The sequence below is a fragment of the Choloepus didactylus genome, chromosome 5 (genome assembly GCF_015220235.1).
Source record: "Choloepus didactylus isolate mChoDid1 chromosome 5, mChoDid1.pri, whole genome shotgun sequence".
Lineage (NCBI taxonomy): Eukaryota > Metazoa > Chordata > Mammalia > Pilosa > Megalonychidae > Choloepus > Choloepus didactylus.
In genome coordinates this window covers 37409839-37436971 of record NC_051311.1, presented here as the reverse complement: position 1 = coordinate 37436971, position 27133 = coordinate 37409839, and the positions used below count along the sequence as shown (strand labels likewise).

General features: G+C 41.6%; 1 protein-coding gene and 1 pseudogene across 3 annotated transcripts in view; both read right to left on the bottom strand.

The window, feature by feature from the left end:
* PRKAG2 (protein kinase AMP-activated non-catalytic subunit gamma 2) overlaps positions 1 to 27133 on the bottom strand; it is a 400476-nt gene that overhangs the window by 133849 nt on the left and 239494 nt on the right. The window lies entirely within an intron of this gene.
* Positions 18611 to 26146, bottom strand: LOC119534734 (annotated as a pseudogene).

Below are 27133 nucleotides of genomic sequence, written 5' to 3'. Positions count from 1 at the left end.
TCTTGTTCTCTAATTCATAGACAAGTTAGTGTGTTGTGGTACTTTGGGTTTTTGAAAGACTATTTGTGGGATACTAATCCCTAAACATTGCCTTCACTCCACCTTTAGTCCTTCTGAGCACTATCTCAGGAGTTGGACCATTATTATTGGTGTAAGAAATACTTAAACTTTCACTGTTGTTTTTTTTTTTTTTTTGCAGTTATTTCCTTTCTTCCTTGCTGGTGGTTGAGGTAGATGGGGCAGTTTGGTTAGGTAGTGTTTATACTTTGGTCTCATATTTGAGTTAAACTGCTTTTTGCTAATAAGTGGGCTGGTTGTTAGCAGGTTTGTTTTTCCTGCTGTTGATTGTTACTAGCGGCATTAACTTTTAGAGTGTGGGCTGGTGAGATTAATTTATTTTAATATCCTAGCCAGAGACATGCCTTTAACTGACCTAAAGAGGTTTGTTGTGATTTACTTTTTTTTTCTCCTGTCCTTTTTCTTCAGTGAACCCAACAGTTTTAATCAACATTGTTAAAAATGGAGTTTATGTCCTTATTGGCCAAGACCCCTAATTAAAACTGGAGCAGGTGTTTTCTCTTGGACATATTAAAAAGTACTTAAAAGGAAGTTTAGATGGACTTGTGGCACAAAAATGCATTTAATGTCAGCTAATGCAGGCTGCTAAACCTGTGGCCACTGAGTGTTTGATGAAATAGGAAAGAATATCTAGGCAGTATTTTTGAGAATATAGCTGTGCTATTACTTACCTGTTAGAGATCACCCCAGATTTGATTACACTCTGTGCCCTGTGCCTACAGTGTTGAGTGTAAGGATCTGGGGAAGAGTGGAATTGTTCAACGTATTGCTTCTATTCTTGGAAAAGTAGAAATCTAGAAGTGTTAATAATGCACATGTCACTGTGACCTCCTCTACTGACAGAACTGACTTATGCCAGAATATTTTCTGGCACATAGACAAGTGGCTTTGATGTTGATCAATTTTTGAAAGATGGTGTGATGGTTGGGTTCATGTGTCAACTTGGCTAGGTGGCCTAGCTGTCTGGTCAAGCGGGCACTGGCCTGACGATTCCTGTGAGGCTATTTGAGGCTGGTTGGTTTGTCGGATCATCAGTCAATTGACTGCAGCTGATTGATAACTCATCAAGGGGCGTGTTTCCACAGTGAGAGAATGCAATTGGCTGGATTTGGTCCGGGTGATCAGTTGGAGGCTTATAAGCCGGATGGTTAGAGAACCTTCACTTCTTCTTCAGCTGCTCAGTGAAGCTTTTCCTGGGGAGCTCGTCGAAGTTGCCAGTTCGTTTCCTGAGGAGTTCGTCAAAGTTGTCGGTTCGTTTCCTGAGGAGTTCTTCAAAGTTGCCGGTTCGTTTCCTGAGGAGTTCGTCAAAGTTGTCGGTTCGTTTCCCGAGGAGTTCGTCGGACGTCTTCCTTGGAGTTGACAGCTTGTTGACGGCTCTGCAGAATTTGGACTCGTGCGCTCCTGCAGTTGCGTGAGTCACTTTTACAATTTGATAATAAGAGACATCTCTCATTGATTCTGTTTCCAAGGAGAACCCTAACTAATACAACTTGGTACTGAGAGTGGTTCTTGAGAAACGGAATCTTAAAATGGGCTTTTACAACTTGTTTTCTACTCTGATTAGATTCAGAGGCACTAATGACTCTATTTCCAATAATCAAGAGGGTACTAAGAGTCCATGGCAGGAGTTGGCAAAGGAAATACGCAAAATAGCACCATTTGATTCTCCTAATTGTGCTCTAGTACGAAGTGAGGCTCTGGGTGACAGCGTTTTCGACACTTTCACGGAGTTTTGCAGTATTAAGAAGTATAATGATGTTGGCTGGCTGAAACATGGATCAAAAGGTGGCCGGCATTACCAGAAGTTGAAATGCCAGAACTGCCCTGGTACAATGTGGAGGAGGGGATTCAAAGGCTTAGAGAGATTGGAATGTTAGAGTGGATTTATCATGGAAAACCTGCTCACACAGCCCTGGAATGTCCAGAGGACACACCTTTTACCAGGACTGTAAGGAATAAATTTGTGAAACTAGCTCCATCATCCTTGAAGAGCTCTGTAGTCGCCCTTCTCTGTAGGTCAGATATTACTGTAGGAACTGCTGTCACTGAACTGGAATCTTTAAACACAATGGGGATAATCGGGTCCCGAGTCAGCAAAAGCCAAGTAGCTGCAGTTAATCGCCACAGACAAGGTGGACAGGGCTACCATAATGGAAAACAGGCTCAAAGCAGCAATCAAAATAATATGACTCGCAGAGACTTATGGCGTTGGCTAGTGGATCATGGAGTACCAAGTAGTAAAATAGATGGGCAATCGACTAAATTCTTGTTTGAACTATATAAGCAGAAAAATTCTAGGCCACGTGAACAAAAATCTCCCTTGAATTACAAAAACAGAGAGTCACGGCCCCTTAATCAATTCCCAGACTTGAGACAGTTTACAGATCCAGAGCCTCTTGAATGAAGGGAAGGCCGGGTACCCTTGGAGAAGGACCCTGTCACACTGCCAAAAATTTACACTGTTAATCTTCCTCCCAGCCTTCCCCAGGGGGACCTACGGCCTTTTACCAGGGTGACTGTGCATTGGGGAAAAGGAAATGATCAGATATTTCGTGGATTATTAGACACTGGGTCAGAAGTGACATTAATTCCCGGAGACCCAAAACGTCACTCTGGTCCACCAGTCAGAGTTGGGGCTTATGGAGGTCAGATGATTGATGGAGTTTTAGCCCAGGTCCGTCTCACAGTGGGTCCAGTGGGTCCCCGGACCCATTCTGTGGTTATTTCCCCAGTGCCGGAATGCATAATTGGAATAGACATACTCAGCAACTGGCAGAATCCTCACATTGGTTCCCTGACTCCTGGAGTGAGGGCTATTATGGTGGGAAAGGCCAAGTGGAAGCCACTAGAGCTGCCTCTGCCTAGCAAAGTAGTGAACCAGAAGCAATACCGGATTCCTGGAGGGATTGCAGAGATTAATGCCACTCTTAAGGACTTGAAGGATGCAGGGGTGGTGATTCCCACCACATCCCCATTCAACTCTCCTATTTGGCCTGTGCAGAAAACAGATGGGTCTTGGAGGATGACTGTGGATTACCGTAAGCTTAACCAGGTGGTGACTCCAATTGCAGCTGCTGTCCCAGATGTGGTATCATTGCTTGAGCAAATCAACACATCCCCTGGTACCTGGTATGCAGCTATTGATCTGGCAAATGCTTTTTTCTCAATTGCTGTCAGCAAGGACCACCAGAAACAGTTTGCATTTAGCTGGCAAGGCCAGCAGTTTACATTCACTGTGCCACCTCAGGGTTATATCAACTCTCCAGCCCTATGTCATAATATTGTCCGCAGGGATCTTGATCATTTCTCCCTCCCACAAGACATCACACTGGTCCATTATATTGATGATATCATGTTGATTGGACCTAGTGAGCAAGAAGTAGCAACTACTCTAGATTTGTTGGTAAGGTATTTGCGTGGCAGAGGATGGGAGATAAATCCAACAAAAATACAAGGCCCTTCCACCTCAGTAAAATTTCTAGGTGTTCAGTGGTGTGGGGCCTGTCGAGATATTCCTTCTAAGGTGAAGGATAAGCTGCTGCATCTGGCCCCTCCTACAACCAAAAAAGAGGCACAACGTTTAGTTGGCCTTTTTGGGTTTTGGAGACAACATATTCCTCATTTAGGTGTGCTACTCCGGCCCATTTACCGAGTGACTAGAAAAGCTTCTAGTTTTGAGTGGGGACCGGAGCAAGATGAGGCTCTGCAACAGGTCCAGGCTGCTGTGCAAGCTGCTCTGCCGCTTGGACCTATGATCCAGCTGATCCAATGGTGCTGGAAGTGTCAGTGGCAAATAGAGATGCTGTTTGGAGCCTTTGGCAGGCTCCTATAGGAGAATCACAACGCAGGCCCTTAGGATTTTGGAGTAAAGCTTTACCATCTTCTGCAGATAACTACTCTCCATTTGAGAAACAACTGTTGGCCTGCTACTGGGCCTTAGTAGAGACAGAACGCTTAATCATGGGCCACCAAGTTACCATGAGACCTGAGTTACCTATCATGAGCTGGGTGTTATCTGACCCACCAAGCCATAAAGTTGGGCGTGCACAGCAGCACTCCATCATAAAATGGAAATGGTATATACGAGATAGAGCTCGAGCAGGTCCTGAAGGTACAAGTTAGTTACATGAGGAAGTGGCCCAAATGCCCATGGCCCCCACTCCTTCCACCTTACCTTCTCTTGCCCAGCCCACAGCTATGGCATCTTGGGGAGTTCCTTACAGTCAGTTGACTGAGGAAGAGAAGACTCGGGCCTGGTTTACAGATGGTTCTGCACGATATGCAGGTACCACCCGAAAGTGGACAGCTGCAGCACTGCAGCCCCTTTCTGGGATATCCCTGAAGGACAGTGGTGAGGGGAAATCCTCCCAGTGGGCAGAACTTCGAGCAGTGCACCTGGTTGTTCACTTTGCTTGGAAGGAGAACTGGCCAGAGGTGCGTCTGTATACTGATTCCTGGGCTGTTGCTAATGGTTTGGCTGGATGGTCAGGGACTTGGAAGGAACATGATTGGAAGATTGGTGACAAAGAAGTCTGGGGAAGGGGTATGTGGATAGACCTTTCTGAGTGGGCAAACAACATGAAGATATTTGTGTCCCATGTGAATGCTCACCAGAGGGTGACTTCAGCAGAAGAAGGTTTTAATAACCAAGTGGATAAAATGACCCGTTTGGTGGATACCAATCAGCCTCTTTCCCCAGCAACTCCTGTCATTGCCCAATGGGCTCATGAACAAAGTGGTCATGGTGGTAGGGATGGAGGTTATGCATGGGCTCAGCAACATGGACTTCCACTCACCAAGGCTGACCTGGCCACAGCCACTGCTGAGTGTCCAATTTGCCAGCAGCAGAGACCCACACTCAGTCCCCGATATGGCACCATTCCTCGGGGTGATCAGCCTGCTACCTGGTGGCAGGTTGATTACATCTGACCACTTCCATCATGGAAAGGGCAGCGATTTGTTCTTACTGGAATAGACACATACTCCGGATATGGGTTTGCCTTCCCTGCACGACATGCTTCTGCCAAAACTACAATACGTGGACTTACAGAATGCCTCATCCACCGTCATGGTATTCCACACAGCATTGCTTCGGACCAAGGAACCCACTTCACAGCAAATGAAGTGAGGGGATGGGCACATGCTCATGGAATTCTGTGGTCTTACCATGTTCCCCATCATCCAGAAGCAGCTGGGTTGATAGAACGGTGGAATGGCCTATTGAAGACTCAATTACGGCGCCAACTAGGTGGCAATACCTTGCAGGGCTGGGGTAGTGTTCTCCAGGAGGCTGTGTATGCTCTGAATCAGCGTCCACTCTATGGTGCTGTTTCTCCCATAGCCAGGATTCATGGGTCCAGGAATCAAGGGGTGGAAACAGGAGTAGCACCACTCACTATCACTCCTAGTGATCCACTAGGGAAATTTTTGCTTCCTGTCCCTGCAAGTTTAAGCTCTGCTGGTCTACAAGTCTTGGTTCCAAAAGGAGGAGTGCTTCCACCAGGAAACACAACAATAATCCCATTGAACTGGAAGTTAAGGCTGCCACCTGGCCACTTTGGGCTTCTTATGCCTCTGAATCAACAGGCAAGTAAGGGGATTACTGTACTGGCTGGGGCGATTGATCCTGACTATCAAGGGGAAATAGCACTGCAACTACACAATGGAAGTAAAGAAGAGTTTTCCTGGCATACAGGAGATCCCCTGGGGCGTCTCTTAGTACTACCATGCCCCGTGATTCAAGTCAATGGAAAACTGCAACAACCCAATCCAGGCAGGACTACCAATGGCCAAGAAACTTCAGGAATGAAGGTTTGGGTCACCCCACCAGGCAAAGAACCACGGCCAGCTGAAGTGTTTGCTGAGGGTAAAGGGAACATGGAATGGGTAGTGGAAGAAGGTCGTGATAAATATGAACTACGGCCACGTGACCAGTTACAGAAACGAGGACTATGATGATATGAATATTTCCTCCTCGTTTTGTGATGATTATGTTGGTATTTTTCTGTGAAGAAAATATTTTTTCTTTCTTCTCTGTCTTATCCCCTTATCATATGGCATAAGCTGTAACGTTCATTTTGAAGATATGGTTTTAGGTGATGTGTACGACTGCCAAGTTGACAAGGGGTGGACTGTGATGGTTGGGTTCATGTGTCAACTTGGCTAGGTGGCCTAGCTGTCTGGTCAAGCGGGCACTGGCCTGACGATTCCTGTGAGGCTATTTGAGGCTGGTTGGTTTGTCGGATCATCAGTCAATTGACTGCAGCTGACTGATGACTCATCAAGGGGCGTGTTTCCACAGTGAGAGAATGCAATTGGCTGGATTTGGTCCGGGTGATCAGTTGGAGGCTTATAAGCCGGACGGTTAGAGAACCTTCACTTCTTCTTCAGCTGCTCAGTGAAGCTTTTCCTGGGGAGCTCGTCGAAGTTGCCAGTTCGTTTCCTGAGGAGTTCGTCAAAGTTGTCGGTTCGTTTCCTGAGGAGTTCTTCAAAGTTGCCGGTTCGTTTCCTGAGGAGTTCGTCAAAGTTGTCGGTTTGTTTCCCGAAGAGTTCGTCAGACGTCTTCCTTGGAGTTGACAGCTTGTTGACGGCTCTGCAGAATTTGGACTCGTGCGCTCCCGCAGTTGCGTGAGTCACTTTTACAATTTGATAATAAGAGACATCTCTCATTGATTCTGTTTCCAAGGAGAATCCTAACTAACACAGATGGGAAACATCTGAAATTTTCATCTTTGCCTCCCATGGTCCCGTCTTCAATATTTAGAATTTTTTAGATTGCTAATACTGATGACCCATTACAATGTCCCATTCAATTTTAAAACTGCACAGGGCTTGAGTTTTCTTTCACTTGACTTTAAAAGGAAGTTTGCTTCATAACGTTTATCCTCTTATGTAAAATTCTGGTATGAAAGTGTCATCTCTCCAAATAATGCCATTTATAAAATGTTTATGCACATTTTATAATCCTAAGTTCTTATTTGAGAATGTGAAAGTGTAATAGACTTAAGCGGTCTTATTTAGTGCCAAGAATAATACAGAAAAGGAAGATAGTTGATGAATGAACATATAGGGTTTCAATCTTAAGACAGTAAAAATCTACAAAGACCACGCTGTTTCTTGAGCATCAATTTTTTAAGGAGTCCGAATCTAGGCTTAGAAGAATGGTTTCATGTTAAGCACATTTAACCTTCATGGATAGGCTTCAGCTTGCTCTTGCCAAGAGAAGAGTGCTTGAGTTACAGAAGGCATTAGTTTGAAGAATTCACTCTTTTGTAAGCTTCAGATATCAAACTAGATTTTGATATGTAAATGAATTTTCTTAGATGACACTGCCTCTATTTCTATAACCATTTTGCCTGGACCATCCAATCAGTCCTATGAATGTATCCCTAAATGTGGTTATTGAAAACAGAATAGCTGCCTCATGACAATTAAGTAAATGTTATTTAAGGAGGGGAAAAAAATTTAAATTTTGAATTGAGTGTGCTGTCATTATAGTTTTCTTTTTTTCCACACTATTCAATAACTAGCCTAAATCGTAAATGTTTGTAAAAGGTTCACTGTCCTGCATCAAACTTGTATTAAATAATTCCATCCACTTAAGGAGAGATACAAGCTGGGCACTAATTCATATCCCTGTGAATCAATAAAGACTGAATGAGTGTCCCATGTTAAGTTGGTAATTTTGATATATAATAATAATTCTCTTGTTGGAGGAAATATAAGAAATAATTCTATTAACAGGAAGGTCACAGAATGTGTCCATCATATTTTTCAGGATAGATAGTTTTTACTGTGTGATGAATAGGTAAAAATTATACTGTATGATAATTGATTTCTGTTCTAAAGAAGAGAATCTGAAGCTCAATCTATGCAATATATAATTTGTCCAGATTAGTTTTCATTTGGGTAAGAAAGTTCTGAAATATCCCCCCAAGCAGTTTACTGAAGACTGAAAGTCCTCCAAAAATAGAACTATTGGGAAATCTTTGTGTGTGGTGGTGGAAAAGAAAAGCTCCCTCAGTTTTTTGAAGGGAATAACTTTAAAACTACTTAAATGGCTAAGTTTACTTGCTGCAGTTAAGAATTAAACTTGTCAATTTTAACATTGCTGTTACAACTGAAATAAACTTATGTGATGTTCTGCTAGTAAAAAAAAAAAAAATGAGGAAGAGCTTAAAATTTTCACAGATAAACAGAAGCTAAGAGAGTTCATTAACAAGAGATTTGCCCTACAAGAAATACTAAAGGGAGTTCTGCAGGCTAAAAGGATAAGATAGGCAAGAGAGGCTTGGAGGAGAGTGTAGAAATGAAGATTATCAGTAAGCGTAACTAAAAGGGTAAAGGAGAGACAAAATAGGATATGACATATAAAAGTTAAAGGATAAAATTTTAGCTTTTTCTTTTTTTAATGTAGGCAGGTAGGGTTATAAATTTCCCTCTCAGCACTGCCTTCACTGCATCCCATAAGTTTTGATGTGTTATGTTCTCATTTTCACTCATCTCAAGATATTTATTGATTTCTCTTGCAGATTCTTCTTTGACCCACTGATTGTTTAAGAGCATGTTGTTTACTCTCCATATGTTTGTGGATTTTCCATTACAGTAATAGCATTGAATATTAATGGATTAAACTCCACGATCAAAAGATACAGATTGGCAGAATGGATAAAAAAAATATGATCCATCTATATGTTGTCTACAAGAGACTCACCTTAGACCCAAGGACACAAATAGGCTGAAAGTTAAAGGCTGGAAAAAAATATTCTATACAAACAGTCACCAAAAACTAGCTGGGATTATAATAATAATGGACAAAATAGATTTTAAATACAAACTGTTATAAGAGGCAAAGGGACAATCCACTACGAAGAAGTGACAATCATAAATATTTATGGAACCTAACCAGAATGCCCCAAAATACATGAGGCAAACACTGGCAAAACTGAAGGGAGAAATACATGTCTCTACAATAACAGCTAGAGACTTCAATACCCTACTCTTATCAATAGATAGAACATCTAGACAGAGGATCAGTAAGGAAACAGAGAACCTGAAGAATATGATAAATGAATTAGACCTAACAGACATATACAGAACATTGTACACCCAGACAGCAGGGTATATAGTCTTCTCACTGCTTACAAATCACTGTCAAGGATAGACCACATGTTGAGGCACAAAACAGGTCTCAAAAAATTTAAAAAGACTGAAATTATACAAAGCACTTCCTCTGCTCATAATAGAATGAATCTGGAAATCAATAACAGTTGGAGAACTGGAAAATCCATATATATATATATATATATATATGGAGAGTAAACAACGTGCTCTTAAACAATCAGTGGGTCAAAGAAGAAACTGCAAGAGAAATCAATAAATATCTTGAGGTGACTGAAAATGAGAACATAACATATCAAAACTCATGGGATGCAATGAAGGCAGTGCTGGAGGGAAATTTATAGCCCTAACTGCCTACATTAAAAAAGAACAAAGAGCCAAAATCAAAGACCTAGATGCACACATGGAGAAACTAGAAAAAACAAACAAACAAATAAAAAAACAAAACAAAAAAACCAGCAACTAAACCCAAAGCAAGCAGATGGAAAAAAAGTTGAGAGCAGAAATAAATTGATAAACAAACAAAAAACAATAGAGACAATCAACAAAATAAAAAGTTGGTTCTTTGAGAAGATCAATAAAATTGACAAACACTTAGACTGACAAGGACAAAAAGAGAGAAGATGCAAATAAATAAAATCATAAACGAGATTTAAGAAATAAGAAAGATCATAAGAGAAGACTATGAACAACTTTATGCCAACCAATTAGATGACTTAGATGAAATGGACAATTTCCTAAAAACAGAAGAACAACCTACACTGACTTGAGAAGAAATAAAAGACTTCAACAAACCAATCACAAGTAAAGAGATTGAATCAGTCATCAAAAACTTCCCAAGAAAGAAAAGCCCAGGACTATATAGCTTCACAGGGGAATTCTACCAATCATTCCAAGAAGAACTAACACCAATCCTGCTCAAACGCTTCCAAAAAATTGAAGAGGAGGGAACACAACCTAACACTCTATGCAGCCAACATCACCCTAATACCAAAGCCAGTTAGAAATACTACAAGAAAAGAAAATTACAGACCAATCTCACTAACGAATATAGATGCAAAAATCCTCAACAAAATACTTGTAGATTGAATCCAACAGCACATTAAAAGAATTAGACAACATGACTGAGTGGGTTTTATTCCAGGAATGCAAGGGTGGTTCAACACAAGAAAATCAATTAAAGCTATATACCACATTAACAAATTAAAAGGGGAAAACTACGTAATCATCTTGGTTAACACAGAAAAGGCATCTGACAAAATCCAGCATCCTTTCTTGATAAAAACACTTTGAAAGATGGAGTAGAAGGGAAAATCCTCAACATGATAAAGGGTTCATGAGAAACCCACAGCTAGCACCATACTTAATGGTGAAAGACTGAAAACTTTTCCTCTAAGATCTGGAACAAGACAAGGCTGTTCACCAACACTACTGTTATTCAACATTGTGCTAGAAGTTCTAGCTAGAGCAATTAGGCAAGAAAGAAAAATAAAAGGCATCTGAATTAGAACAGAAGAAGTAAAACTGTCACTCTTTACAGATGACATGATCCTATATACAGGAAGTCCTGAAAAATCTATAACAAAGCTCCTAGAGCTAATAAACAAGGTCAGCAAAGTGGCAGGATACAAGATCAACATGCAAAAATCAGTAGCGTTTCTATACACCAGTTATGAGCAATCTGAGGAGAAAATCAAGAAAAATTTTTCATTTCAAAGAGCAACTAAAAGAATAAAAATGTCTAGGAATAAATTTAACCAAGTGTTCTGGTTTGCTAAAGCTGTCATTATGCAAAATACCAGAAATGGATTGGCTTTTATGAAGGAGATTTATTAGTTCCCAAATGTCCATAAAGGTGTCCAAACTAAGGCATTAACTAGAGGATACCTTCACTAAAGAAAGGCTGATGGTGTCTGGAACACCTGTCAGCTGGGAAGGCACGTGGCTAGCATCTGCTGGTCCTTTGCTCCCAGGTTGTGTTTCAAAATGTTTGGATTTCTCCAAAATGTTTCTGGGATTCTGTCTCTTTTAGCTTCTCTCAACTCTCTGCTTGGTTCTCCTGGGGCATTTCTCTCTAAGCAGCTGGATATCCTCTCTTAGCTTTTCCTGGCAAACTCTGGAATTCTTCTCTTAGCTCCTTTACTTATTCTCCCAGGGAAAACTCTGGATTATGTATCTTAGCTTCTCTCCAAAATGTCTCTCTCAGCTTCTCTCAGCTCCTTGTTTCCATGAGCTCTTTTAAAGAACTCCAGTGATCTATAAGACCCACCTGGAATGGGCAGGGTCACATCTCCATGGAAATAATTAATCAAAGGTCTCATCCATAGTTGGGTGAGTCATCTCATCTCCATGGAAACACTCAATTAAAAGGTTCCACCCAACAAGATTGGATTAAAAGATCATGGCTCTTCTAGGGTCCATAACAGTTTCAAACCGGCACACCAAGTATGTTGTTTTGTTTTGCTAAAGCTTCCAGATGCAATATACCAGAAATGGGTTGGCTTTTTCAATGGGGTTTTATTAGGTTACAAAGTTACAGTTCTAAAGCCATGAAAATGTCAAAATTAAGGCATCAAGAGGAAGATACCTTCTCTGAGGAAAGACTGCTGGCATCTGGGTTTCCTCTGTCACATGGGAAGGTACTTGGCAACATCTGCTAGTCCTTGTCTCCTGATTCTGGTTTCAGTGGCTGTCTCCAAATGTCTCTGGGCATTTCTCTCTCTTATCCTCATAAAGGACCCCAGTAAATGGATAAAGACCCAGCTTGAATTGGGTGGGTCATATCTCCATGGAAATAACCTAATCAAAAGTCCCACCCACAATAGGTCTGCAGCCACAAGAATGGGTGAAAAAAGCATGGCCTTTTGTGGGGTACATAACAGCAGCAAACCAGCACACTCCACCCTCTGGACCCCAAAAAGACATACTCTTTCCATACGCAAAATTCATTCCATCACAATATCACAAAAACTTAAATCATTTCAGCAACAATATTAAGTGCAAAGTCTTATCAAAATCAGTTAGAGGCATGGTCTATCCTAAGGCAAAATTCCCTCCAGCTGTGGACCTGTGAAATTTAGAACAAGTTATCTGCTTCCAATATACAAAGGAGGGACAGTCTTAGGGTAAAATGTTCCCAATTTCATAGGGAGAAATTGGAACAGGGTTCAAAGTTCACAAACAGTTCCAAAAACCTGCAGGACAAACATCATTGGATTTCAAAGTCTGAGTCAACTACAGAAAGATGTTTTATCTTCTGGGCTTGAGAGAGCAGCAGTCTCACTCTCTATTAGGCTGACAAAGTGGCCTAGTTCTTTCCAAACACTGGGTGAAGGTTCCAAAATCTCCAAGTTTTGGGGAAACCACCATGTTCTCGGCTCCACCCTCTTCAAGCATTGGGGTGGCACACAGACTCTCTCCAGGGCACACTCTCTACCTCCTTAGAACAGTGTGGTGGTGTCCAGGCTCTCCCCAACCCCCAGGGAATGTGGTCTACCCTTTCCAAGACCTGGAGTGGCAGCATTCTTCCTGAACATCAGGACAGTCAAGCGCCCCTCAATTTCCCAGGCACTTGAGAGTCCTGGGGTGGTAACACTCTTCCTGAACAATGGGGAGGAGACTGGGGCAAACTCCCCCTCTCCACGTGCATGGGTGGGTCTGCTCTCTGGGCCCGAAGTTTCTTGACTCCAGACTTCAGCTTCTATGGTTCTGACTTTGAAATCATTTTTCCTTCAACCTGTCCCTTTTCTGTCCCCTTTAGTCTATGCTGGCAGTGGTTCTGTTCATACAGATCTTGCCAAAAACTTGTTGGTTTGGCATGCAGCTCACAGGGATCCCAACCATCAGACAACAGGACTTCCTACAAATGCTTTATGGATAACTTCATCTCCAATCCTGATTCACATTGAGATGGCTGACTGACTAAATCCTCACATGGGGCTCTATTCTCTGGGGACTTGCTTTTTGAAAACTCAGAATTTTCCTAACCTTCAAATTCTAGTTTCTTTGTACTCAAGAGTTCAGTTCTTAGCTTATCCCTTTCCTCTTGCATTTTACTATAGGTTGCAAGGAGAAGCCAGGCTGCATTTTCCACATTTAGTTTGGAAATTTCTTCAGCTAAGTATCCTAACTTGTCCCTTTTAAATTCTGCCTTCCATCCAACACCAGAACTCAATTTTGCCAAATTCTCTGCCACTTTAAAACAAGGATCATGTTCCTTTCAGTTGGCAATGACACATTCATTGCTTCTGTCTAAGGCCTCACTGGAAGTAAGTTTAACATCCATATTTCTACCAACAGTCTCTTTAAAGCAATCTAGGCCTTTCACAATTCTTCCAGAATCTTCCTCTTATCCATTTATAAAGCTGTTCCAGCATTTTTGGTAATTGCAAATCGCAGCACCTCACTCTTCTGGTACCAAAATCAGTTTCAATTTGCTAAAGCTGCTGAAATGCAATATACAGAAAATTGGAAGTCTCTTAACAATGGGGATTTATTAAGTTACAATTCTAAGGCTGTGAAAATGTCCAAATTAAGGCATCTATAAGAGGATACCTTCTCTGAGGAAAGGCTGCTGGCATCTGGGTTTCCTCTGTCACATTGGAAGGTACCTGGTGATGTCTGCTGGTCCTTCTCTCCTGGTTCTAGTTTCAGTAGCTGTCTCCAAATGTCTCTGGGCCTTTCTCTCAGCAATCTGGCTTTTAATGTCTTTTATTCTCTTCACAAAGGACTCCAGTAAAGGATCAAGACTCACCTTGAATGGGCTGGGTCACATCTCAATTGAAATAGCCTAATCAAATGCCCCCCCCCCCCCACAATAGGTCTGCCCCCACAAGAATGGATTAAAAGAACACAGTCTTTTCTGGGGTATATGACAGATTTGAAGCAGCACTGATGTAAAGGACCTGTACTCAGGAAACTACGAAATACTGCTAAAAGAAATCAAAGAAGACCTAAATGAATGGAAAGACATTCTGTTTTCATGGACTGGCATACTAAATATTGTTAAGATATCAAGTCTATCAAAATTGATTTACAGATTCAACACAATCCCAATCAAAATTCCAACAGCCTACTTTGAAATGGTAAAGCCAATATCAAAGTTATATGGAAGGACAAGGGGTCCTAAATCACCAAAACACATCTTGAAAAGAAAGAAAGAAATTGAAGGACTCATACTTTCTGATTTTAAAGCATATTACAAAGCTACAGTGGTCAAAACAGCATGGTATTAGCATAAAGAAAGATATATTGACCAATGGAATGGAATTGAGAGTTCAGAAATAGATGCTCAAATCTATGGCCAATTGATTTTTGACAAGGCTGCCAAGTCCACTCAACTGGGGCAGGGCAGAACAGTCTCTTTGATGAATGGTACTAGGAAAATTGGATATCCATATACAAAAGAATGAAAGGAGACCCTTATCTCACACTTTTTACAGAAATTAACTCAAAATGGATCAAAGACCTAAATATAAGAGCCAATACCATAAAACTCCTAGAAGGAAATGTAGGGAAGCATCTTCAAGACCTTGTGGTACGTGGTGGTTTTTAAAACCTTAAACTGAAAGCACAAGCAACAACAACAACAACAAAAAACCCAGGATAAATGGGTTCTCAAAAGTGAATACTTTTGTGCTTCAAAGAACTTTGTGAAGAAAGAGAAGAGGCAACCTACTTAATGGGAGAAAATATTTGGAAATCACATATCTGATAAGGGTTTAACATTCACAATATATAAAGAAATCCTACAACTCAACAATAAAGACAGATATCCCAATTAAAAAAAGGGAAAAAGACTTGAATAGACATTTTTCCAAAGAGGAAATACAAATGGCTGAAAGGCACATGAAAAGATGCTCAACATCACTAGCTATTAGGGAAATGCAAATCAAAACCACAGTGAGATATTTCACAAGTACTAGAATGGCCAATATTTAAAAAACAGAAAATAGGAAGTGTTGGAGAGGATATGGAGAAATAGGAACATTTCTTCACTGCTGGTGGGAATGTAGAATCATAGAGCTGCTGTGGAAGACAATTTGGCGGTTACTCAGAAAGTTAAGAATAGGATTACCATATGATTTGGCAATCCTGCTACTAGGTATACAGTCAGAAGAACCGAAAGCAAGGGTGGAAACAGACATTTGCACACCGATGTTCATAGCAGCATTATTCACAACTGCCAAAAGTTGGAAGCAACCCAAGTGCTCATCAACCAATGAACGGATAAACAAAATGTGGTATATACATAGAATGGGATATTATTTAGCTGTAAGAAGAAATGAAGTCCTGATGCATGTGACAACATGGATGAACCCTGAGGACATTATGTTGAGTGAAATAAGCCAGACACAAAAGGACAAATATTGTATGATCTAACATGCACTAAGCATAATGAGCAAACTCATGGAGTTAATATCTAGAATATAGGTTACCAGGAGATAGAATGAGGGTAGAGAATGGGAAGTAGATGCTTAACTTGTGCAGAATTTTTAATAAGGTTGATCATAATGTTTGGAAATGGATAGAGGTGATGGTAGCACATTATTGTGAGTGTAATTAACAGTGCTGAATTGTGCATGTGATTATGGTTGAAATGAGAAGTTTAGGGTTGTGTATGTCACTAGAAGGAAAGCTAGAGGATGAAACATGGGACTGTATAACATAGTGAACCTTGTTATGGACAATGAATGTGGTTAATACTACAAATGTTCTTCTAGGATCTAGAACAAATATATGTCACTATTACAAGATGTAGGTAATAGGGCGGTATATGGGGAAAATATACCTAATGCAAACTATGGACTATAGTTAACAGTAATATTTTAATATTCTTCTATCCATTGTAACAAAAGTATCATACCAATGCTAAGTGTCAGTAATAGAGGGGTATAAGGAGTATGGGTTTTTTCTTTTTGGAGCAATGAAAATGTTCTAAAATTGAAAAAAAAATTCAAATGACAAACACAAAATGGATTTTGAACTCAACAAATTGAGGTTTTTAAAATTATGATTCTTTTAGTTCTAATTATTTCCACCCAAAGCCTCTAAGTAGGAAAGCCTCTTTTATGTGAATTTTATGACCCCAATTCACATAGCTAACCAGTAAAATGAAAAGAACATTTCAACCTCAGCAAAATGAAACCATAAAATTTCCAAAAAATTTCACTTGAAATGAAATCAAAAACCAAACTAGCAGAATATTTGATCCCAAACCTGACATTTTCCTGAAATTTCTTTCTGTAGTCTGGCTATTGAGTACGTGAAGTATAGCTAGTACAACTGCAGAACTGAATTTTTAATTCTATTATAACCACATGTGGTAGTGGCTTTCCTATTTGATAGCAAAGGTCTATACCACCATCCAGCGGATCACTCTTCTTTGATAATCTTTTTCTATGAAGATGCAAAGTATCTAGGTCATGCAAAATCATACACTCTCATTTTTATTGTTTAAACAGAACTCGGGATCATCAAAATCATGACCTCATTTTCATACCAGTCTCATAGATTTGATCGAAAAGTGTATTAAATACTCCTATAGTATTCACAAATGATATTTCTTCAAAAGTGTTTCTTGAACATTGTCATTTGACTTAAACTCCATTTAATTTTGATCATTTTATTCCCTTCTAACCATAGAATAAAGCTTGGCTTCAGAAGTTCTCTGGGGAAAACAAACAAACAAACAAAAAAACACACAAAAAAAACCAACAACAAAAAACCTAAGGACAGCTGGGCACCATAAACAAAGCACAAGTTAAAGAACTCAGTAAATTATAAACCCAAAGGACATTTGGAGTACCCCAAATATCCACCAACCACAAAAAACTTATCTAATCTTCTTCTTTTCCTTTAAAAATCCTTGCCTGGAAATGCCAAGAGGAGGCACAATTTAGGTTGCTGCCAGAATCTGTGCTCCCTGATTTGCAATTCTAAGGGCCCCAAATAAATACCTTTGTTATCCTGCAAAAAAAAAAAAAAAAATTGGTGCGTGAGGGGTTAGATAGGCCAGATTTGGTACATGGGTCATAGTTTGCCAATCCCTGAATTGAGCATGTATGCTACAAAGCTCAGTCAACATGTGACAGGTAGGCTAAGAAACTTGGACTTCCCTAGAGGTAGTAGAAAACCATCCTAAGAAAACAGGTTTTGAAACCCAGTTGCCTCGCATCAAATCTTGGCTTTAGTGTACCCTTTGGGTGAATAACTTTACAGGGATCATCTCATTTGATCCTCACAACAATCCTGTGAGATAAGTACTATATTCCTATTAAACAGAGGCTCTAGGAGGTAAAATCCTTAGCAGAGAAAGTGAAGGATACAGACACTGGTAACTCCTTTCCAACAGCTTATAACAGGCTCAAGTCACCCCATCTCTTAAAAGAAAAGCCCTTCCTGAATTCCCATCCAGCTACAACCTTCACTCTCATCTCCTCTTCACACCAAACCGTGATAAAGCTCTCCACATTCTCTGTCTGTACCTTGACATCTCACACTCACACTTACTTGGCCACCCTCTGCAATCTGGTTTCTGCCCCTAGGTTATAGAAATTGGCAACAGTTTGATCAAGACAATTTCTTGAACAAGAAATGCATTTTGTTAAGGTCTGTTGCATACTTAAGTGATGTTCTTCACACTGTTGGCCCAAATTAGGGAAAACAACAATCCTGAGGCATTCACATCCTAGCAGAGGTACTATTTGTAGATTACTCTTGATAAGCTTCAGTGGCCATCCCCGCTCCAGAAGACCCCAATATTTTAATAATTGCCTCTCCCAGGTAAAGGCAGGGTTGGCCATCTCGGGTGTAGAAACTCAAGATGAACTCTCAGGTGGCCACTGTCATGATTAAGGGATGTGGATTTAACCATGAAAAATGGTTACATTTCTCGCAGCTATAGAGCCATGGGTGGCTCTATAAAACAAGATAGAAAAATGATACAGTATTGAAACTTTAAAAATTTTTCCCTATATTTCAATCTCCATGATCAATCACAACAATGATGTCTATGTGACTTGCAAATCTTTAGGAACACATACCCTGTATTAGTTAGGGTTCTTTAGGGAAACAGAATCAACAAGAAATATCTGCAAATACAAGATTTATAAAATTGTCTCATGCAACTGTGGGGGATGCATGAGTCCAGATTCCATAGGGCAGGATGCATGAGTCCAAATTCCGTAGGGCAGGCAGCAAACTGGTAATTCCGATGAAGGTGCTTGACGAACTCCCCAGGAGATGCTGGCTAGCTAAAGAAGTGAAGGTTCTCTCTCTTTCTCCCTTAAAAATCTTCAACTGATTCTATTAAATTCAGCTGACTGAATTCTCTCATTATGGAAGACATGCCCTTCATTGATGTAATCAGTCACAGGTGACGGCAATTGACTGATGATACAATAAACCAGCCTTCTGGTTATTAACCAGCCACAAATGTCCTCCTGGCAATGGTTAGGCCAGTGCTTGCTTGACCAGACACCTGGGCACATCACCTGGCCAAGTTGACACATGAACCTAACCATTACGTACCCCATCTGTTAGTTTTGTCACCCATTGAGCGAAGAGGCGGAATGCTCTCCTCTACTGCTTTTGCTCCAGGGTTCTTCTTCTTACAGCACATATTTCTTTTTGCTGGGGAGACTCTTGAGGGCAGATATTATCTCAACTATCTTGGAGTACTCAGTGCCTCATATAGTGCCAGGCAAATAATACAGTCTTAGGAAACAACTGCTGAATGAATGATTTCCCTCATGGATACCTGGAAGGTGATAGAGGCAGGGCATTTATCAGATTTTTTTTTTTTTTTAAAGATTCAACATCCTTTCCTTGGAGCTCAGCTATCTTGGGGAACAGAATGAACAAGAATCCCCAATTTCCAGGCCATTGCTCAGACCAGTGGGCCAAGCTCTTAGCCAAGCCTCTCTTTCTTCTTTGGGATCTGCCTTCTTTCTGCTCATCAAGTCATGATTTCAGTAGTGCAGGAATACAGGAAGAATGCCAAGTATAATATCAATTTTTTTTGACAGCTAGGAGAATAGATATTCTGTGCCCACCTCTTCAACACACAGGCAACACATGTCAAGTATCATGATAACCAATCCCATTATGAATCTGCTCTCTCTGTAGCTCCTACTCCTTGACCCAATGTAAAATTTTCCAAACTATTTTTAAAAAATCTAATCTGTTGTGAGTAATAGACTATGGAACTGTTTGTTATTTCTGGGCAGACAGTTTTAATATCAAAACCTTATTAGGTTGTAACTTGATATTTATAATGGTAGACAAGAATATAAAAAATAGTGCATATAAAATTTAACTGCTCCTTAATGCCAAATGATTTGAAATAGTTATAGGTTTTTAAAATGCTTTCCTATCTTAAAAAAAAAAAAAAAAAATGGGGTAATTATTCCAAACAACAACCTTGAAATACTGGCTAGTAATTTCCTTCCAAATATTCTTGGTAGGAAAACAAGGCATCTTGCAGACTGAGTCAGTGTCTAGAGAGTTTTTAAAAGGAACTCAAAGCTCCTGAGTTTATTACTAATTGCTCAATTCATTGGGTCATGCTATCTCTTCACATATATAATGAAACAAGTATAGTTATCTATTGATACAAAACAAATCACCCCAAACTATGTGGTTTAAGAGAACAACAGTCATTTATTATCTCTTATGGTTTCTGTGGGTCAAGAATTTGTGGACCATTCGGGGGCAGTCCTGGTACAGGATATCCAGTGAGGTCTTGGCTGGGGCTGGGAGATCCACTTCCAAGGCAGCTCACTCTAGGGACTGGCAAGTTGGTGACGGCTGTTTGCTGGGGGTGGGGGTGGGGGGCTCTGGGACTGATAAAACCTTTCTCATTCAGACCAACTAACCATCCTTCATTTTAGCTATGTCCTGAATATATTGTAAGAAGAAATACAATGTCCCTTAGTTTTATGCAAGTCAGAACTTTGGCATCATAAATTGAAAATAAAGTAGAGAATAAGTCCATGCATTGGAGGTTGTGAGCAGTATCCAAATCCCCTTTGAGGGATGTTTTAGTTTCCTGGGCTGCTCAAGAAAACACCATGAAATGGTTGGGTTCAACAATGGGAATTTATTCGCTCACTGTTTTGAGGGTGGGAAAATGTCCAAATCAAGGCATCATCAAGGTGGTTCTTTCTCCCTGAAGACTGTGGCATTCTGGGGCTGGCTGCCAGTGATCCTGGGCTCCTCTACCACATGGCAAGGCACATGGTGGGATCTCCTGGTCTCTTTCTTCTTGTCCAAGTTCCGTTGCAGCTTCTTGCTTCGTGTGGCTTTCTCTCCCACCATCTGAATTTCATTCTATAAGGACTCCAGTAATAGGTTTTAGACTCATCCTGATTGAGGTGGGCCACTCCTTACCTGAAGCAACCTCATCAAAAGGTCCTACTTATAATGGGTTCACACCCATAGGAATGGAGTAATTTAAGTATATGTTTTTCTAGGGTATACACGGCTTCAAACCACCACAGGGGTTTTCCCCCCATTTGATAGGAATGCTGCCAACTGACAACCCTCAGTTACAACCCTCTCCAGGAATTACCCTGAGCTGAGGAGAGTTGCCTTGGTCAAGGTCAGCTCCTTCCCCGAGTTGCCCTCATCCAAAGACTGACTGATGCAGGATAAAGGTGTGGCCCCTTCACCCCAATCTGGGATGACTCTCAAGAGCCATCTCCATTTCAGCATTCCTTATGGGTGGGCTGTGGGCTGAGGCCTTCACTGATACTGCATTGCATCGCAACATCTCCCTCTGCCCATCTCTGCTTCCTTCCCTTCTCCCGTAGGTGTTGCTCCGGAGAGCACTTCCTAATAAACATCCTGCACGCTAATCTCCCTCTTAGAGTCTGTTTCTCAGGGAACCCAAACTGCAACAGTTTAATTTACAGGAAAATTACTCTTAGAGAAGTTAACCATCTAAATTAGACTCCTTACATACAGATGAATGAGCCAGTAGACTCTAGTAAATTCATGTGCACTAGACCCAGCTGTTGGAATCAAGTGGTAAGATGTGGTAGACTACAAAACTAGTCCCAATCCTTTCCCTCTCCCTGTATCCATGCCCTGTGCAATGTGGCTGTCACTCCTGCCTTCTTCAGTCGGCCAAAGCAAGTCATAAGGCCAACCCAGAGTCAAGAGGAGAGGGGAAAGATTCCATCTCTTGATAGAGGGGCTACAGTGCCAGTTCTGAGCCTAGGCCTTAAGAGACCTTGAATACCTCTATCTCGCTTGGAACCCTGTTACTGCCATGTGAACAAGTCTGGGCTAGCCTGCTGGAGGATGAGAGACCACGTGGAGCAGAGACACGCAGTTCTGGCAGAGTCCCCAACTGACCTGGCAGGTGTCCACAGATGCGTAAGTAAGCAGAGCTGAGATCAAAAGAACACCCAGCCTAAATTGCTGACCTACAGAATTGTGCACTAAATTAACAGTTGTTTTAAGCCACCAAGCTTTGTTCTACTGGATATAGAATAACCCAGGCAAGAGAAGCAGTGGATGGGATTCCGGGCTGCAGTAAATGCCCTGGGGTCCCTTTAACTGGCTCTGTCCCACCAAGCCACTCCCTGGACTACTGCTAATGGCTCATACCTATAATCTTCTCAGGAGGATTGCCCTGGGACTATGGGAGCCACTTCAGCCGGAGGTGCATCTCTCATAACAAACAGCTGCCTGGTAAGAGGGTACAAAGGCCCAGCTTCCTTACCTCCAGGCGGGGCAAATTCTGGTGCTATTTACACTCCAGCACTTCTCCTGCCATCAGGCTGAGGTGAGATCTCATCCGAAACCACATCCTCGCTAAGCTTCAGCTTCTTCTCTTCCCTCACTCCCTTACAGATTTCTTCTGAGACCACTCCCTTAACAAATAAACTTGCATGTGAAACCTCACCTTAGGCTCGGTTGCTAAGGACTCTGACCCAAAAAAGATACAGGTAAAGAGTAAAATTCTGTAAGAAAAAGAGGGAGGGTGTGGGAGTGACTGTGGGAGGGTGTGGAGGGGAAATTAGGAAATCACTGATCATTCTAATACCTTCTCATTGTAAGTTTTCAATTCAGTGGAAGATGAATTGAAGAGCTACACTCTTCTAGCTACAGCTCTCTCTCTTCCCTTCAAAATCAGGATCCTTGAAAGAATTATCTACACTAGACATGATCTCCTCTTCTTTATTTCTTAATCATTGAACCCACGTGATATGGCTTGCACCCTTGACTGAAAGTACTCTCGCAAGGTCACCAATGACCTCAGGCCTTACGTTACATGATCTGACTAAGGCATTTGACATTGCTGACCACTTACTCCCAATGCTTGAAACGTAATGTAATATGTTCCATTTGCTTCTGCAATACTGTGTTTGCCTGGTTTCCTGCCTATTTTTCAGGTAATTCAAAATCCCTTTTCCTTTGTGCTTTCAATGTCCATGTTTTTCTCTCTTCTCATCTACTATACATTTCTCTAGATTATTTCATCTACTATCATGGCCTCAATTACCATTTATATTCTGATGATTCTCAAACCTGAATTCCCAACTCCAGACTCATATATCCAATTGCCCTTGGCCTTATTGTACCATATCCTCTCCAACATACATATGCATTTGCATACACACACATACACATGTGCGTGCACACACACACCCATTCACACCTGGGTCCTCTTTCTTCTCTGTTCCCTATTCCAGCAAATGAAACTAACTATGCAGTTTCCCAGACAAAACCTTTGCAATCATCCTTTTCTCTTTTCCCCTCAACCGATCAATCACTACGTTACAAATGCCTGTCAATTATACCTCTTAAATACCTCTATTTTTTTAAGTCCTCAAAACAGTATTTTATTAAGTTAATTGCTTTATAAAACACTGAAGATGTCATAACTGTTACAACAATTTACCAAACTGTAGTTAACTGGTGCAGTTTGCTGACCATGTTTTATAAAGGGAAGGAAATGCCAAAACCCTGGTAAAGTTGTTCCATCACAGCCTAGGAGAACAAAGGATATTTGTTTCTCAGACACTTAAATCAGGCAATTAAAACAGGTAAAGATTTACCCTCTCCCATCTGAAGCACTCTGTTAGTAGAAAGATTCTGATAAATAAACCAGTCTATGCACTCAAGAGATTCCACAACTTATAATGCAATAATGGAGAGGTTTACCTTCTTCAGCTTTAAAGTTGGAGGGTTTTGGTCATTCAATTTTTAAGTATCCAACTAGTAGTGGTTTTTCAGCTGCAGTATCCTCTGTCTGAGATAAGCAGTCTTCTTCACAATGTATTTTTAATAGCCTCACGCTCAACTTTAAGACAAAGCAAACTTTAACACAAGGTGCACACCACATTCCCTTGTTGCAAATTGCTTTTCTTGACAAGTTATGTAGTAGTTCAAGGAGATATGGTTAAGGCTATTTCACTGAATGTTTCTGGTCAATACTATACAATATTTTGTCATGTTGCAACTTTGTTTCCAATTTAGTGACTGCTGCTATGGAATCAGATAGCAACAATGACAATGTTTTTTAGGATTTTTTTTTTTAACTATGATTTATTAGCAACTGAGTTTCCCACTTTTAATCCCTTTGTAGCAAGATTCAAGTTCCCTCATTCACACATCAGCACCTAAATGTCAAGAGTTTAAATAACCAGCACAAAGATACTGCACTTCTGATTGTGGCACTGGACAGAACTGAGGGGAAAGGAAGTTGTGCGGCATGTTGAAGGGATTGTGAGCAACAGAAAAAGACACCAGGAGATGATAAAACGTCCCATGCAGTCTTCATGGTCTTGTACATATCCTCCCGCATAACCGCATAGCCTGTCAGATCGTCTTTCATGCTGGCGTTGAACCCTCCTCCAGGAACCACACCTTTCTTCTTTTCGGCTTGGCTTTGCTTTGCTTGCTTCTGGTTTTCACTGCAAAGCACAGTCAATGAATTGGTAATATTTTTCACGCCATCAATTTCCTACGAAATATACACATCTTGAACTAAGGATTCCAAACAACTGGCATAATATAGTGATTTTTCATATTGTGCAATTTTATCTCTTAGTAGCTTTCCAAACTCTATGAAATCATCTCTTGAGATGGGTTCATAGCATCTTTCCATAAACTGTATTATCAACACCAAAAGTTTCTTTTGCTAATTTGCGGTCTGTCTCTTCCTGCACCTTCTTTAGCCCACAGTTAATCTGCTAACTGTTCTTCTGGTGTTAGCCCTTCAGGTTCTTCGGGTTCCTCTAACCTCTGTTTCATTTCTTCTTGCCTGTTCTTCTGTTGCCGTTCTTTCTCTTTGATCTTCTCTACTCTTTTTTTCTTCTCTAAAACTTTTACTTCTAGTTTTACTTCTGCTTCCTTTTTTTTTTCATCATCATTGTCAACCCAGTTATCCTTGACGTCCTCATCCTCGTCCGCCCAGCGGTCCGCACTGGCGCTGCTGCTGCTGCCCCACCCCCACCCGTTTCCGCACCAGGGCCTCCACGGTCCCAGGAGTTGGAGACCCCGGCCGCCGTGGCCATCTCAGGCCGGGTGTGAGCGCGTGTGAGGCGGAGAGCGGCAGAGGAGTCGGCTGCGTGGAAGTGAGTCACCCCTCTTCACTCTTTTTACATCAGTCCACTTTCCATCTTCACCTGCCACCAGGCCTAGATTACTGCAAACTGCATCGCCTCTGGGCTCCTGTTCTGCCCAAATCCAATCCAATTTCCACACCTGCTGGGAGGGACCATCCTAAAATGCAAAGCTGATTATTGCTCTCCCCTTGTTGAGAAAATATTTCCAAGACTATGCTGGTAGCAAAATACCAAAATCAGCCAAGCTCTTAAGGAATTTAGCACATAAAGACATTTGACATAATCCAGTCTTAAATAACACACTTTCTATGAACTTGAAACTACCACCTGCCTGGCTGCCAAGCACTGCTGAAAGCAGAAGAGGCTTGGGAAAAGCATGGCTGCAGAGGCTGGGAACACTACCAGGCTGATGGGTGTCCTTGGAGGCCTGTGCTGATAAACCTTATGGTGGGATTCAGCGCCTGTTTAATGTCAGGGAGCCGGTGGAGAGGTTCTCTTCCAGTTCTTGAAACATCATTTCAAGACTTAAGTGAGGAGCCTTGGGAGATCACCCTGATTCCCTGAAGCTCAAACTAAAACATTGTAGTCTTGACTGGACCTTTCTTGAAATCTCACTCTCCCACACAGCCGGCCGTGTGTCATGGAATTGCAGGCACCGAGCAGGGCACATGGTTGATGTCCGCTGTGGAGTATGGGAGCCAGCCAAGGATACTTCCTCTCTGGCACCAGAACCACGGTAGAAAGCCTGAAGGGGCCCCTCCTCTTGCTGGCCTTGGCCGAGGGCTTCACAGAGGTGTGGACTTATAAACAGTTACGAACATCACTTTGCAGTCACAACCAAAACTGACAGCAGACTGAGAGCACCCTCTGGATTCTCTTTTATTTAAACTGGGAGAGGCTACGTGCTTGTCCCCAGCACAAAACTTCTGCCACTAAACATAATGCAATTGTGGAAAAACCCTGTGTCTCTCACCATAGCTCCCAGTGATCTGAAGCCAAAATAACTGTTTTTCTCCCCAAACCAGCATCCCATTTTAAATGGGGTTATTCCATCAACCAGCAGTAGTCAATTAAAGGAAACCAACATCTTGAGACTTTCTGCATCTCCCCTATCCATTTCTGTCTCTCTGCCAGTCATTTCCCTGTTCTCTCTAGAATAACCTTCTCTGGTCCGTCCCTGGCTCTACTGGGTATCATGGGGGTATATCTGTGCCAAGTTTCCTTGCCTACTGGTTTCAGGTGGGCTTGGCACAAGCCCGGAGGGCTGGAGGAGGGGAGACACCCGGATTTCTATCCCTCTGCACCAGCAGCATCTCTGGCCAGTGACTGCTGCTTCTCCCTGGCTCTGGCTTCAGCAGTCTTGCCATGGTTCTACTTCCTGCACAATGGCACCAGCTTTGGCTCAGTAACACCACCTCCTCTCACCGTCCTTCTAGCCCTAAGGGTAGTAGTGGCTTCCTGCTTTTGATAACCTTTGGGCTGCCTCATCAACCCCTTTGCAGCCTCTCTTGTGTTCCATCCTGTATATAACCAAGTCTCTTTATTAAATGCCCAGGAAAACAAACCTGTCTGGCTCTTTCCTCAGTCACACCTAAGAATATGGATGGCTTTCCTCCCAGGTCCTTAGCTGTCCTGGGCCAATCCCCTTACTACAACGCATCTGGACAACTCATCAGCCTCCCAGCTGGCCCTCCTGTCTGCAGTCTGTGGCCAGATCACCACCTTCCTTGGACATAGGCCCTGTATGACTTGTCTGAGTTTGTGTCTCACTGTCCTACACTGTATAACCTCTTCCTTCTGCCAGGCTACACCTGCTTATTCCCAACCCCAAACCATGGCTATTTTCTTTTGCAGAAGGCTCTCCTTTCACCTCCTCCCTTATTTAAACCCCACAATTATTCCAGGCTCAGCTCAGGTGGTACCACTGCCTTGAAGCCCTCATTGCCCTCATCAGACTGATGTTCCTTTTCCCTTTTCAAATCACCTGTAGTGTCTACTGTGTTCTACTCATCTGCACTGAAACCACTTTCCACTTGTACTTGACTGTTTCACTGGAGTACATATTCTGTTTCCAACAAAACTGTAAGCTTTAGAAAGGAGAAACAGGACCTTGTAGTTTATCCTGTGGCACTTAAAACATACTCTGCACAGCATGCATTTAATAAAATAATCATTGACTGAGCAAGGAGAATAGTAATAGCATGTTCCCTGCAAGACAAATACATCTTCTTTCTCCCAAAGGATAACAACTGAATGAGATAGTTAACAATACAGGCAGACTTCTGTGATATGGTTCTTATGTCCCTGCTGGGTATCTGTTGTACCTGATAGAAACTAAGCAGGCAATGATGGAT